Source organism: Oncorhynchus mykiss, chromosome 10, assembly GCF_013265735.2.
Source record: "Oncorhynchus mykiss isolate Arlee chromosome 10, USDA_OmykA_1.1, whole genome shotgun sequence".
Taxonomy (NCBI): Eukaryota; Metazoa; Chordata; class Actinopteri; order Salmoniformes; family Salmonidae; genus Oncorhynchus; species Oncorhynchus mykiss.
Window position 1 is genome coordinate 75178616 of NC_048574.1, and position 10000 is coordinate 75188615.

At 49.9% G+C, this 10000-nt stretch overlaps 1 protein-coding gene across 1 annotated transcript in view; it reads right to left on the reverse strand.

Annotated features, from left to right (window-relative positions):
• LOC118936693 (FERM and PDZ domain-containing protein 1-like) overlaps positions 1-10000 on the reverse strand; it is a 65343-nt gene that overhangs the window by 42492 nt on the left and 12851 nt on the right. The window contains exon 2 of the mRNA XM_036989389.1: positions 4131-4249. The gene's annotated coding sequence lies outside the window, so the exon portion shown is untranslated. The remainder of the gene's footprint in view (positions 1-4130; positions 4250-10000) is intronic.

The window sequence follows — 10000 nt, forward strand, 5'->3', positions numbered from 1 at the left end:
ATGTTTACGGAGGTGCTATCCTCAGATTATAGCATCGTTTGCTTTCGCCGAAAAGCCTTTTTGAAATCTGACACGTTGGCTGGATTCACAACACATGTAGCTTTAATTTGGTGTTTAAAATGTGTGATTTAATGAAAGTTTGATTTTTATAGTAAATTTATTTGAATTTGGCGCTCTGCATTTCCCCTGGCTTTTGGCCAGGTGGGCCGCTAGATATCCCAGAGAGGTTTTAACCCAGTCCTGGAATGGGCACATTTCCTCATAACTGACCTGCCATCCAGGATCCCCTTAGATGACGCTTTAGGTGGCTTTCCAACCGTCCATTTAATTCCCCTTCCCAAGTTACCCTCAGCCAAGGAGACGGCTCAGCCAAGGAGATGGCTCAGCCAAGGAGACGGCTCAGCCAAGGAGACGGCTCAGCCAAGGAGACGGCTCAGTCAAGGAGACGGCTCAGCCAAGGAGACGGCTCAGCCAAGGAGACGGCTCAGTTCAGGGTGCAGCACGTCTTCCGGATCCATGGACTTTCCGGTGGACATGGTCTCCACTTCTGGTTCTGGAAGGCGTTCTGCACCCTCAATGGGTCGTCAGCCAGCCTGTCTTCTGGTTTCCACCCCCAATCTTACGGCCAGTTGGAGCGAGCCAATCAGGACCTGGCAACAGCCCTTCATTGCCTCGTCTCCTCCAACCCCACCACATGGAGCCAGCAACTTGAACTTGAACTGCCCTGTTGGTTAAGGGCTTGAAAAGTAAGCATTTCATGGTAAGGTCTACACTTGTTGTATCCGGTGCAGGTGAGAAAGTTTGATTTCTTTGGGTGGAATACGCCCACCACAGCCTTCCCTGCTCGGCGACTGGTCTCTCACCCATCGAGTGTCTCTTGGGATATCAGCCCCCGCTCTTCCCCGAGCATGAGGAGGAAGTCAGCCATCCCTGCTCGGCTACTGGTCTCTCACCCTTCGAGTGTCTCTTGGGATATCAGCCCCCGCTCTTTCCCGAGCAAGAGGAGGAAGTCAGCCATCCCTGCTCGGCTACTGGTCTCTCACCCTTCGAGTGTCTCTTGGGATATCAGCCCCCGCTCTTCCCAGAGCAAGAGGAGGAAGTCAGCCTTCCCTGCTCGGCTACTGGTCTCTCACCCATCGAGTGTCTCTTGGGATATCAGCCCCCGCTCTTCCCAGAGCAAGAGGAGGAAGTCAGCCTTCCCTGCTCGGCTACTGGTCTCTCACCCATCGAGTGTCTCTTGGGATATCAGCCCCCGCTCTTCCCTGAGCAAGAGGAGGAAGTCAGCCTTCCCTGCTCGGCTACTGGTCTCTCACCCATCGAGTGTCTCTTGGGATATCAGCCCCCGCTCTTCCCTGAGCAAGAGGAGGAAGTCAGCCTTCCCTGCTCGGCTACTGGTCTCTCACCCATCGAGTGTCTCTTGGGATATCAGCCCCCGCTCTTCCCCGAGCAAGAGGAGGAAGTCAGCCTTCCCTCTGCCCAGATGTTCATCCGCTGCTGTCTCCGTACCTGGAAGAGAGCCCGGGTCGAGCTGTTGAAGACCACTTCCGGGTATCGGCGACAAGCGGATCGCCACTGGACCTCTGCTTCCTGCTATCGGCTCAGTCAGAGGATATGGTTGTCCACTCGGGACCTGCCCCTCCGGGTGGACTCCGGTAAACTTCCTCCCCCGTTTCATCGGCCCTAACCATTTCTAAAGTACTTATCCTCTCTGCTGTTCGTCTTCTGATGCACCCCGTATACATCCCACAGATTAAACTTCTGTCTCCTCTTTCTGTTTGTCTGTTGCCAGTTTATCTTGTCAGTTTTTACCAGTGTGATTTCACGTTGTCTTGTTTCTCAAGTGTTTTTTCCCAAGTTTTCTCGGTTCTGACCATTCAGCCCTGACCCTGAGCTTTCTGCCGTCCTGTACCTACCTGACTCTGACCTGACAACAAACCTCTGCCTGTAGACGACCTGCCCTTTGTGTTATAATAAATTATTGAGAACTGTACTATCTGCATCTGGGTTATAACAGTTGTGGCACGGGGCAAATGTGATGCTAACGATCATCCATATGATTCATGGATATTTACATGGCATTTGTCTTCTTCAAAAGTAGATTATGAAAAAAACTGAGTGAGGTTTCAGCTCATGCCAAACACTAAAACCACTCAACAACATATTTAATCCAATACATTCTAGTCCCTTCTCATTAACAACATATCGCTAATGAACACTTTTGTCGTTTGGACTTCCTAAGTGGATCCATTGTTGTCTATTTATCCGAATGTAAAACAGAACACTGGTATCTAATCCCATTGTTGTCTATTTATCAGAATGTAAAACAGAACACTGGTATCTAATCCCATTGTTGTCTATTTATCAGAATGTAAAACAGAACACTGATATCTAATCCCATTGTTGTCTACTACAGTGTTGTGAGGGAGGAGCCATTAAACAGTAGACACAGCGTAGCGAAGCATTTCACTGTCAAGAAACAAGGTGGTGGAGTCATGTGAACACTTCTATTGCAGAGTACCTTCTCACTGTCTCTCCCTGCCTCCATGTCTGTCAGTCTCATCCACCTAGCTCTATTTTCCCCAGTCTTTTCTTGATCAATCCTTCATCACTCACACTCTTTCTATTTTTATCTCTCTCCCTCTCTCTCTGTCTCTCTCTCTCTCTCTCTCTCTCTCTCTCTGTTTATTAGATAAGTAGAAACAATGGGAGGAGTTAGATTTCCTCTGACAGGATAATACTGACACACACACACACACAAACACACACACACACACACACTCACTCAAGAGGCTACAGCAGCACATGTGCCCTACTCCACCATTCACTCCTTCTCCCTGCCTCACTCTTCCCATCTTCTCCTCCTCTACCTCTCTCTTTTACTCTTTCACTTCACCTCGTTCAACTTCTTCTATATAGTTATTTCACTTACAGCACGTTTATACATTCACACTCAAATAAAACACACATCGGACAAATGGCTTGTGCTTACACACACACACACAGATAATGAGATTACTGTGAGTGTGTTACTGCGTCACCCCGCTGAGCCAGATTAGAGACAATCACCTCAGACCAACGCATAGCCTTATACACGAACACAGAGACCCTCCTCTCTGTAACTGTCTCTGTAACTGTCTCTGTAACTGTCTCTGTAACTGTCTCTGTCTGTTTCTCCTTTGCTCTCTCTCCTTCATTATTTCTCTCTCTCATTTCTCTCTCTCTCTCTCTCTCTCTCTCTCTCTCTCTCTCTCTCACAAACACACATACACATATACCTTCCTCCCCCTCCACAAACACATATACCCTCCTCCCCCTCCACAAACACATATACCCTCCTCTCCTTCCACAAACACAGTTACCCTCCTCTCCTTCCACAAACACATATACCCTCCTCCCCCTCCACAAACACATATACCCTCCCCCCCCTCCGCAAACACATATACCCTCCTCCCCCTCCACAAACACATATACCCTCCTCCCCCTCCACAAACACAGTTACCCTCCTCCTCCTCCACAAACACATATACCCTCCTCCCCCTCCACAAACACATATACCCTCCTCCCCCTCCACAAACACATATACCCTCCTCCCCCTCCACAAACACAGTTACCCTCCTCTCCTTCCACAAACACAGTTACCCTCCTCCCCCTCCACAAACACATATACCCTCCTCCCCCTCCACAAACACAGTTCCCCTCCTCCCCCTCCACTAACACATATACCCTCCTCCCCCTCCACAAACACATATACCCTCCTCCCCCTCCACAAACACAGTTCCCCTCCTCCCCCTCCACAAACACAGTTACCCTCCTCCCCCTCCACAAACACAGTTACCCTCCTCCCCCTCCACAAACACAGTTACCCTCCTCCCCCTCCACAAACACAGTTCCCCTCCTCCCCCTCCACAAACACAGTTACCCTCCTCCCCCTCCACAAACACAGTTACCCTCCTCCCCCTCCACAAACACAGTTACCCTCCTCCCCCTCCACAAACACAGTTACCCTCCTCCCCCTCCACAAACACAGTTACCCTCCTCCCCCTCCACAAACAGTTACCCTCCTCTCCTTCCACAAACACAGTTCCCCTCCTCTCCTTCCACAAACACAGTTCCCCTCCTCCCCCTCTCACCTGTGCTCTGTCCTCTGTATCAGGGCTCCATCATGGTGTATCCCCAGTTACTCCCCCTCTCTGATCTCTCTCTGGACATCCTGGTGAGGAAGAGGAGGGTGCTGCTTCTTCATCTCCTGCTGATACAACACAACATGATTGATCGCCAGATAAATATTGAACAAACTATCAATTACAAATGTGTTGATATGTAACCTGTTGCTAGGCTTACAGGAAGGTTAAGAGTCAGAGTAAATGTGTTGATATGTAACCTGTTGCTAGGGTTACAGGAAGGTTAAGAGTCAGGGTAAATGTGTTGATATGTAACCTGTTGCCAGGGTTACAGTAAGGTTAAGAGTCAGGGTAAATGTGTTGATATGTAACCTGTTGCCAGGGTTACAGTAAGGTTAAGAGTCAGGGTAAATGTGTTGATATGTAACCTGTTGCTAGGGTTACAGGAAGGTTAAGAGTCAGAGTAAATGTGTTGATATGTCACCTGTTGCTAGGGTTACAGTAAGGTTAAGAGTCAGAGTAAATGTGTTGATATGTAACCTGTTGCTAGGGTTACAGTACGGTTAGGAGTCAGGGTAAATGTGTTTATATGTAACCTGTTGCTAGGGTTACAGGAAGGTTAAGAGTCAGAGTGAATGTGTTGATATGTAACCTGTTGCTAGGGTTACAGTAAGGTTTAGAGTCAGGGTAAAGGTTAGGGTAATGGTTAAGGTTAGGGTTAATATAGTATTATTATTATATTAAAGCTAGTATAAAAGTCAGCTCTGGATAAATACTGTATATTCAGACAGAAGAAACTCTAAATCTTCTTTAAAAGTGCTTTCCTCACCATCGTGAATAAGCATGCCCCTTTCAATAAAAATTTAAATAAGAACAGATATAGCCCTTGGTTCACTCCAGACTTGACTGCCCTTGACCAGCACAAAAACATCCTGTGGCGTACTGCACTAGCTTCGAATAGTCCCCACGTTATGCAACTTTTCAGAGAAGCCAGGAACCAATACACAGCTTTTTCAAACAGAAATTTGCATCCTGCAGCATTAATTCCAAAACGTTTTGGGACACTGTAAAGTCCATGGAGAATAAGAGCACCTCCTCCCAGCTGCCCACTGCACTGAGGCTAGGAAACACTGTCACCACCGATTAAATACATTATAATTGGGAATTTCAATAAGCATTTCTCTACGGCTGGCCATGCTTTCCACCTGGCTACTCCTACCCCGGCCAACAGCTCTACACCTCCTGCAGCAACTTGCCCAAGCCTCTCCAGCTTCTCCTTCACCCAAATCCAGACAGCTGATGTTCTGAAAGAGCTGCCAAATCTGGATCCCTACAAATCAGCTGGGCTAGACAATCTAGACCCTCTCTTCCTAAAATTATCTGCCACCATTGTTGCAACAACTATTACCAGTCTGTTCAACCTCTCTTTCGTATCGTCTGAGATTCCCATAGATTGGAAAGCTGCCGCGGTCATCCCGCTCTTCAAAGGGGGAGACACTCTAGTCCCAAACTGTTACAGACTGTCACGACTTCCGCCGAAAATGGTCCCTTTCCTTGTTCAGGCGGTGTTCGGCGGTCGACGTCACTGACCTTCCAGCCATTGCTGATCCATTTTTCATTGGTTTTGTCTTGTCTCACATCACACCTGGTTTCAACCCCATCATTACATGTTGTGTATTTAACCCTCTGTTTTACCTCATGTCTTTGTCGGTGATTGTTCGTTGTATGTATTGGTGCAACGGGTTCTGTACCAACTTTCTTTATTTTGTATATGTTGGTTTTTGGAGTTTGTGAGAATTTATTAAATAACTCAGTTTATACCTAGTTCGTTCTCCTGCACCTGACTTCCCTGCCACCAGCACGCACCCTCACCACCTGGGGGCGGCCCGTCAGGAAGTCCAGAACCCAGTTGCACAGGGCGGGGTCGAGACCCAGGGTCTCGAGCTTGATGACGAGTTTGGAGGGTACTATGGTGTTAAATGCTGGGCTGTAGTGGATGAACAGCATTCTCACATAGGTATTCCTCTGGTCCAGATGGGATAGGGCAGTGTGCAGTGTGGTTGAGATTGCATCGTCTGTGGACCTATTGGGGCGGTAAGCAAATTGGAGTGGGTCTAGGGTGTCAGGTAGGGTGGAGGTGATATGGTCCTTGACTAGTCTCTCAAAGCACTTCATGATGACGGAAGTGAGTGCTAGTTCACATTAGAGTTTAGGAGCCTGGCTGCCGGCACGGGATGGGACAACAGGGCCCTGATCGATCACTACCGCTGCAGGCTGCGCGAGGACGTCCGTCGGGAGCTGGCCTGCAGAGACACCACCCTCACATTTGACCAGCTGGTGGACCTGTCCATCCGGCTGGACAACCTGCTGGCTACTCGCGGATGTTCAGATCGGGATCTGGTGGTTCCATCCTCCAGCATCCCCTCTCCGATACCCATGGAGCTGGGAGGGGGCGGTGCGCAGGGAGACCAGAGGAGGTCACACTGCCAGTCGGTGCCGGTTGGGTTCCTCTGCGAATCGCTCAGTCATCACACCAGGTGAGCTGGCACCATCCTCACCCAGAGTCCTCTGTTCTATAGGGCTCTGATCCATCACACTGTAGTACACTACTGTCTATAGGGCTCTGATCCATCACACTGTAGTACACTACTGTCTATAGGGCTCTGATCCATCACACTGTAGTACACTACTGTCTATAGGGCTCTGATCCATCACACTGTAGTACACTACTGTCTATAGGGCTCTGATCCATCACACTGTAGTACACTACTGTCTACAGGGCTCTGATCCATCATACTGTAGTACACTACTGTCTATAGGGCTCTGGTCCTTCATACTGTAGTACACTACTGTCTATAGGGCTCTGATCCATCATAAATAGTGCACTACTGTCTATTGGGCTCTGATCCATCATACTGTAGTACACTACTGTCTATAGGGCTCTGATCCTATATACTGTAGTACACTACTGTCTATAGGGCTCTGATCCATTATACTGTAGTACACTACTGTCTAGAGGGCTCTGATCCATCATAAATAGTACACTACTGCACATAGGTAAGTAGTGCACTATTTTGTCATTCTGGACATGTGCAATGTCTGTATTCTGAATGATTTACAAGCAACATGATTTTCCATGTGAAAAGAGAAATGGTTTTAACGAGACAATGAAAGAGAGATCTGTTTCCCCCCTCACTCTAATCAAAGACCGCGGCTGTCCTCCGAGAGAGAGAGGGAGGAGATGGAGGGAGAGAGAGAGGGGGGAGGAGATGGAGGGAGAGAGAGAGGGGGGAGGAGATGGAGGGAGAGAGAGGGGGGAGGAGATGGAGGGAGAGAGAGGGGGGAGGAGATGGAGGGAGAGAGAGAGGGGGGAGGAGATGGAGGGAGAGAGAGGGGGGAGGAGATGGAGGGAGAGAGAGGGGGGAGGAGATGGAGGGAGAGAGAGGGGGAGGAGATGGAGGGAGAGAGGGGGGGTGGAGGGAGAGAGGGGGGATGGAGGGAGAGAGAGGCATCCGTTTCCCCCCTTCACTCTAATCAAAGACCGCGGCTGTTCCCTGAGAGAGAGAGGGAGGAGAGAGAGGGAGAGAGAGGGGGGTGGGAGATGGAGGGAGAGAGAGGGAGGAGATGGAGGGAGAGAGAGGGAGGAGATGGAGGGAGAGAGAGGGAGTGGGAGATGGAGGGAGAGAGGGGGGGTAGGAGATGGAGGGAGAGAGGGGGGAGATGGAGGGAGAGAGAGAGGGGGTAGGAGATGGAGGGAGAGAGGGGGGAGATGGAGGGAGAGAGAGAGGGGGTGGAAGATGGAGGGAGAGAGAGGGGGGAGGAGATGGAGGGAGAGAGGGGGGAGATGGAGGGAGAGAGAGAGGGGTGAGGAGATGGAGGGAGAGAGGGGGGAGATGGAGGGAGAGAGAGAGGGGTGAGGAGATGGAGGGAGAGAGAGAGGGGTAGGAGATGAAGGGAGAGAGATGGGGGAGAGGAAAGAGGCAAGAAACAGAGGAGGGGGGGAAGACATATGGAGAGAGTGAGCACAGAAGGAAAAGAGAGAGGAGACAGGTGGAGGAGCTACAGTATCAGAACAGAGAGAAGACAGGTGGAGGAGCTACAGTATCAGAACAGAGAGAAGACAGGTGGAGGAGCTACAGTATCAGAACAGAGAGAAGAGACAGGTGGAGGAGCTACAGTGTCAGAACAGAGAGAAGACAGGTGGAGGAGCTACAGTGTCAGAACAGAGAGAGGAGACAGGTGGAGGAGCTACAGTGTCAGAACAGAGAGAAGACAGGTGGAGGAGCTACAGTATCAGAACAGAGAGAGAGGAGACAGGTGGAGGAGCTACAGTATCAGAACAGAGAGGAGACAGGTGGAGGAGCTACAGTATCAGAACAGAGAGGAGACAGATGGAGGAGCTACAGTATCAGAACAGAGAGGAGACAGGTGGAGGAGCTACAGTATCAGAACAGAGAGGAGACAGATGGAGGAGCTACAGTATCAGAACAGATAGAGGAGACAGATGGAGGAGCTACAGTATCAGAACAGATAGAGGAGACAGGTGGAGGAGCTACAGTATCAGAACAGAGAGGAGACAGGTGGAGGAGCTACAGTATCAGAACAGAGAGAGGAGACAGGTGGAGGAGCTACAGTATCAGAACAGATAGAGGAAACAGGTGGAGGAGCTACAGTATCAGAACAGAGAGGAGACAGATGGAGGAGCTACAGTATCAGAACAGAGAGGAGACAGATGGAGGAGCTACAGTATCAGAACAGATAGAGGAGACAGGTGGAGGAGCTACAGTATCAGAACAGAGAGGAGACAGGTGGAGGAGCTACAGCATCAGAACAGAGAGGAGACAGGTGGAGGAGCTACAGTATCAGAACAGATAGAGGAGACAGGTGGAGGAGCTACAGTATCAGAACAGAGAGGAGACAGATGGAGGAGCTACAGTATCAGAACAGAGAGAGGAGACAGGTGGAGGAGCTACAGTATCAGAACAGAGAGAGGAGACAGGTGGAGGAGCTACAGTATCAGAACAGAGAGGAGACAGGTGGAGGAGCTACAGTATCAGAACAGAGAGGAGACAGATGGAGGAGCTACAGTATCAGAACAGATAGAGGAGACAGGTGGAGGAGCTACAGTATCAGAACAGAGAGGAGACAGGTGGAGGAGCAACAGCATCAGAACAGAGAGAGGAGACAGGTGGAGGAGCTACAGTATCAGAACAGAGAGGAGACAGGTGGAGGAGCAACAGCATCAGAACAGAGAGAGGAGACAGGTGGAGGAGCTACAGCATCAGAACAGAGAGAGGAGACAGGTGGAGGAGCTACAGTATCAGAACAGAGAGAGGAGACAGGTGGAGGAGCTACAGTATCAGAACAGAGAGGAGACAGGTGGAGGAGCAACAGCATCAGAACAGAGAGAGGAGACAGATGGAGGAGCTACAGTATCAGAACAGAGAGAGGAGACAGGTGGAGGAGCTACAGTATCAAAACAGAGAGAGGACAGATGGAGGAGCTACAGTATCAGAACAGAGAGGAGACAGGTGGAGGAGCTACAGTATCAGAACAGAGAGAGGACAGATGGAGGAGCTACAGTATCAGAACAGAGAGGAGACAGGTGGAGGAGCTACAGCATCAGAACAGAGAGAGGAGACAGGTGGAGGAGCTACAGTATCAGAACAGAGAGGAGACAGGTGGAGGAGCTACAGTATCAGAACAGAGAGGAGACAGATGGAGGAGCTACAGCATCAGAACAGAGAGAGGACAGATGGAGGAGCTACAGTATCAGAACAGAGAGAGGAGACAGGTGGAGGAGCTACAGTATCAGAACAGATAGAGGAGACAGATGGAGGAGCTACAGTATCAGAACAGAGAGGAGACAGGTGGAGGAG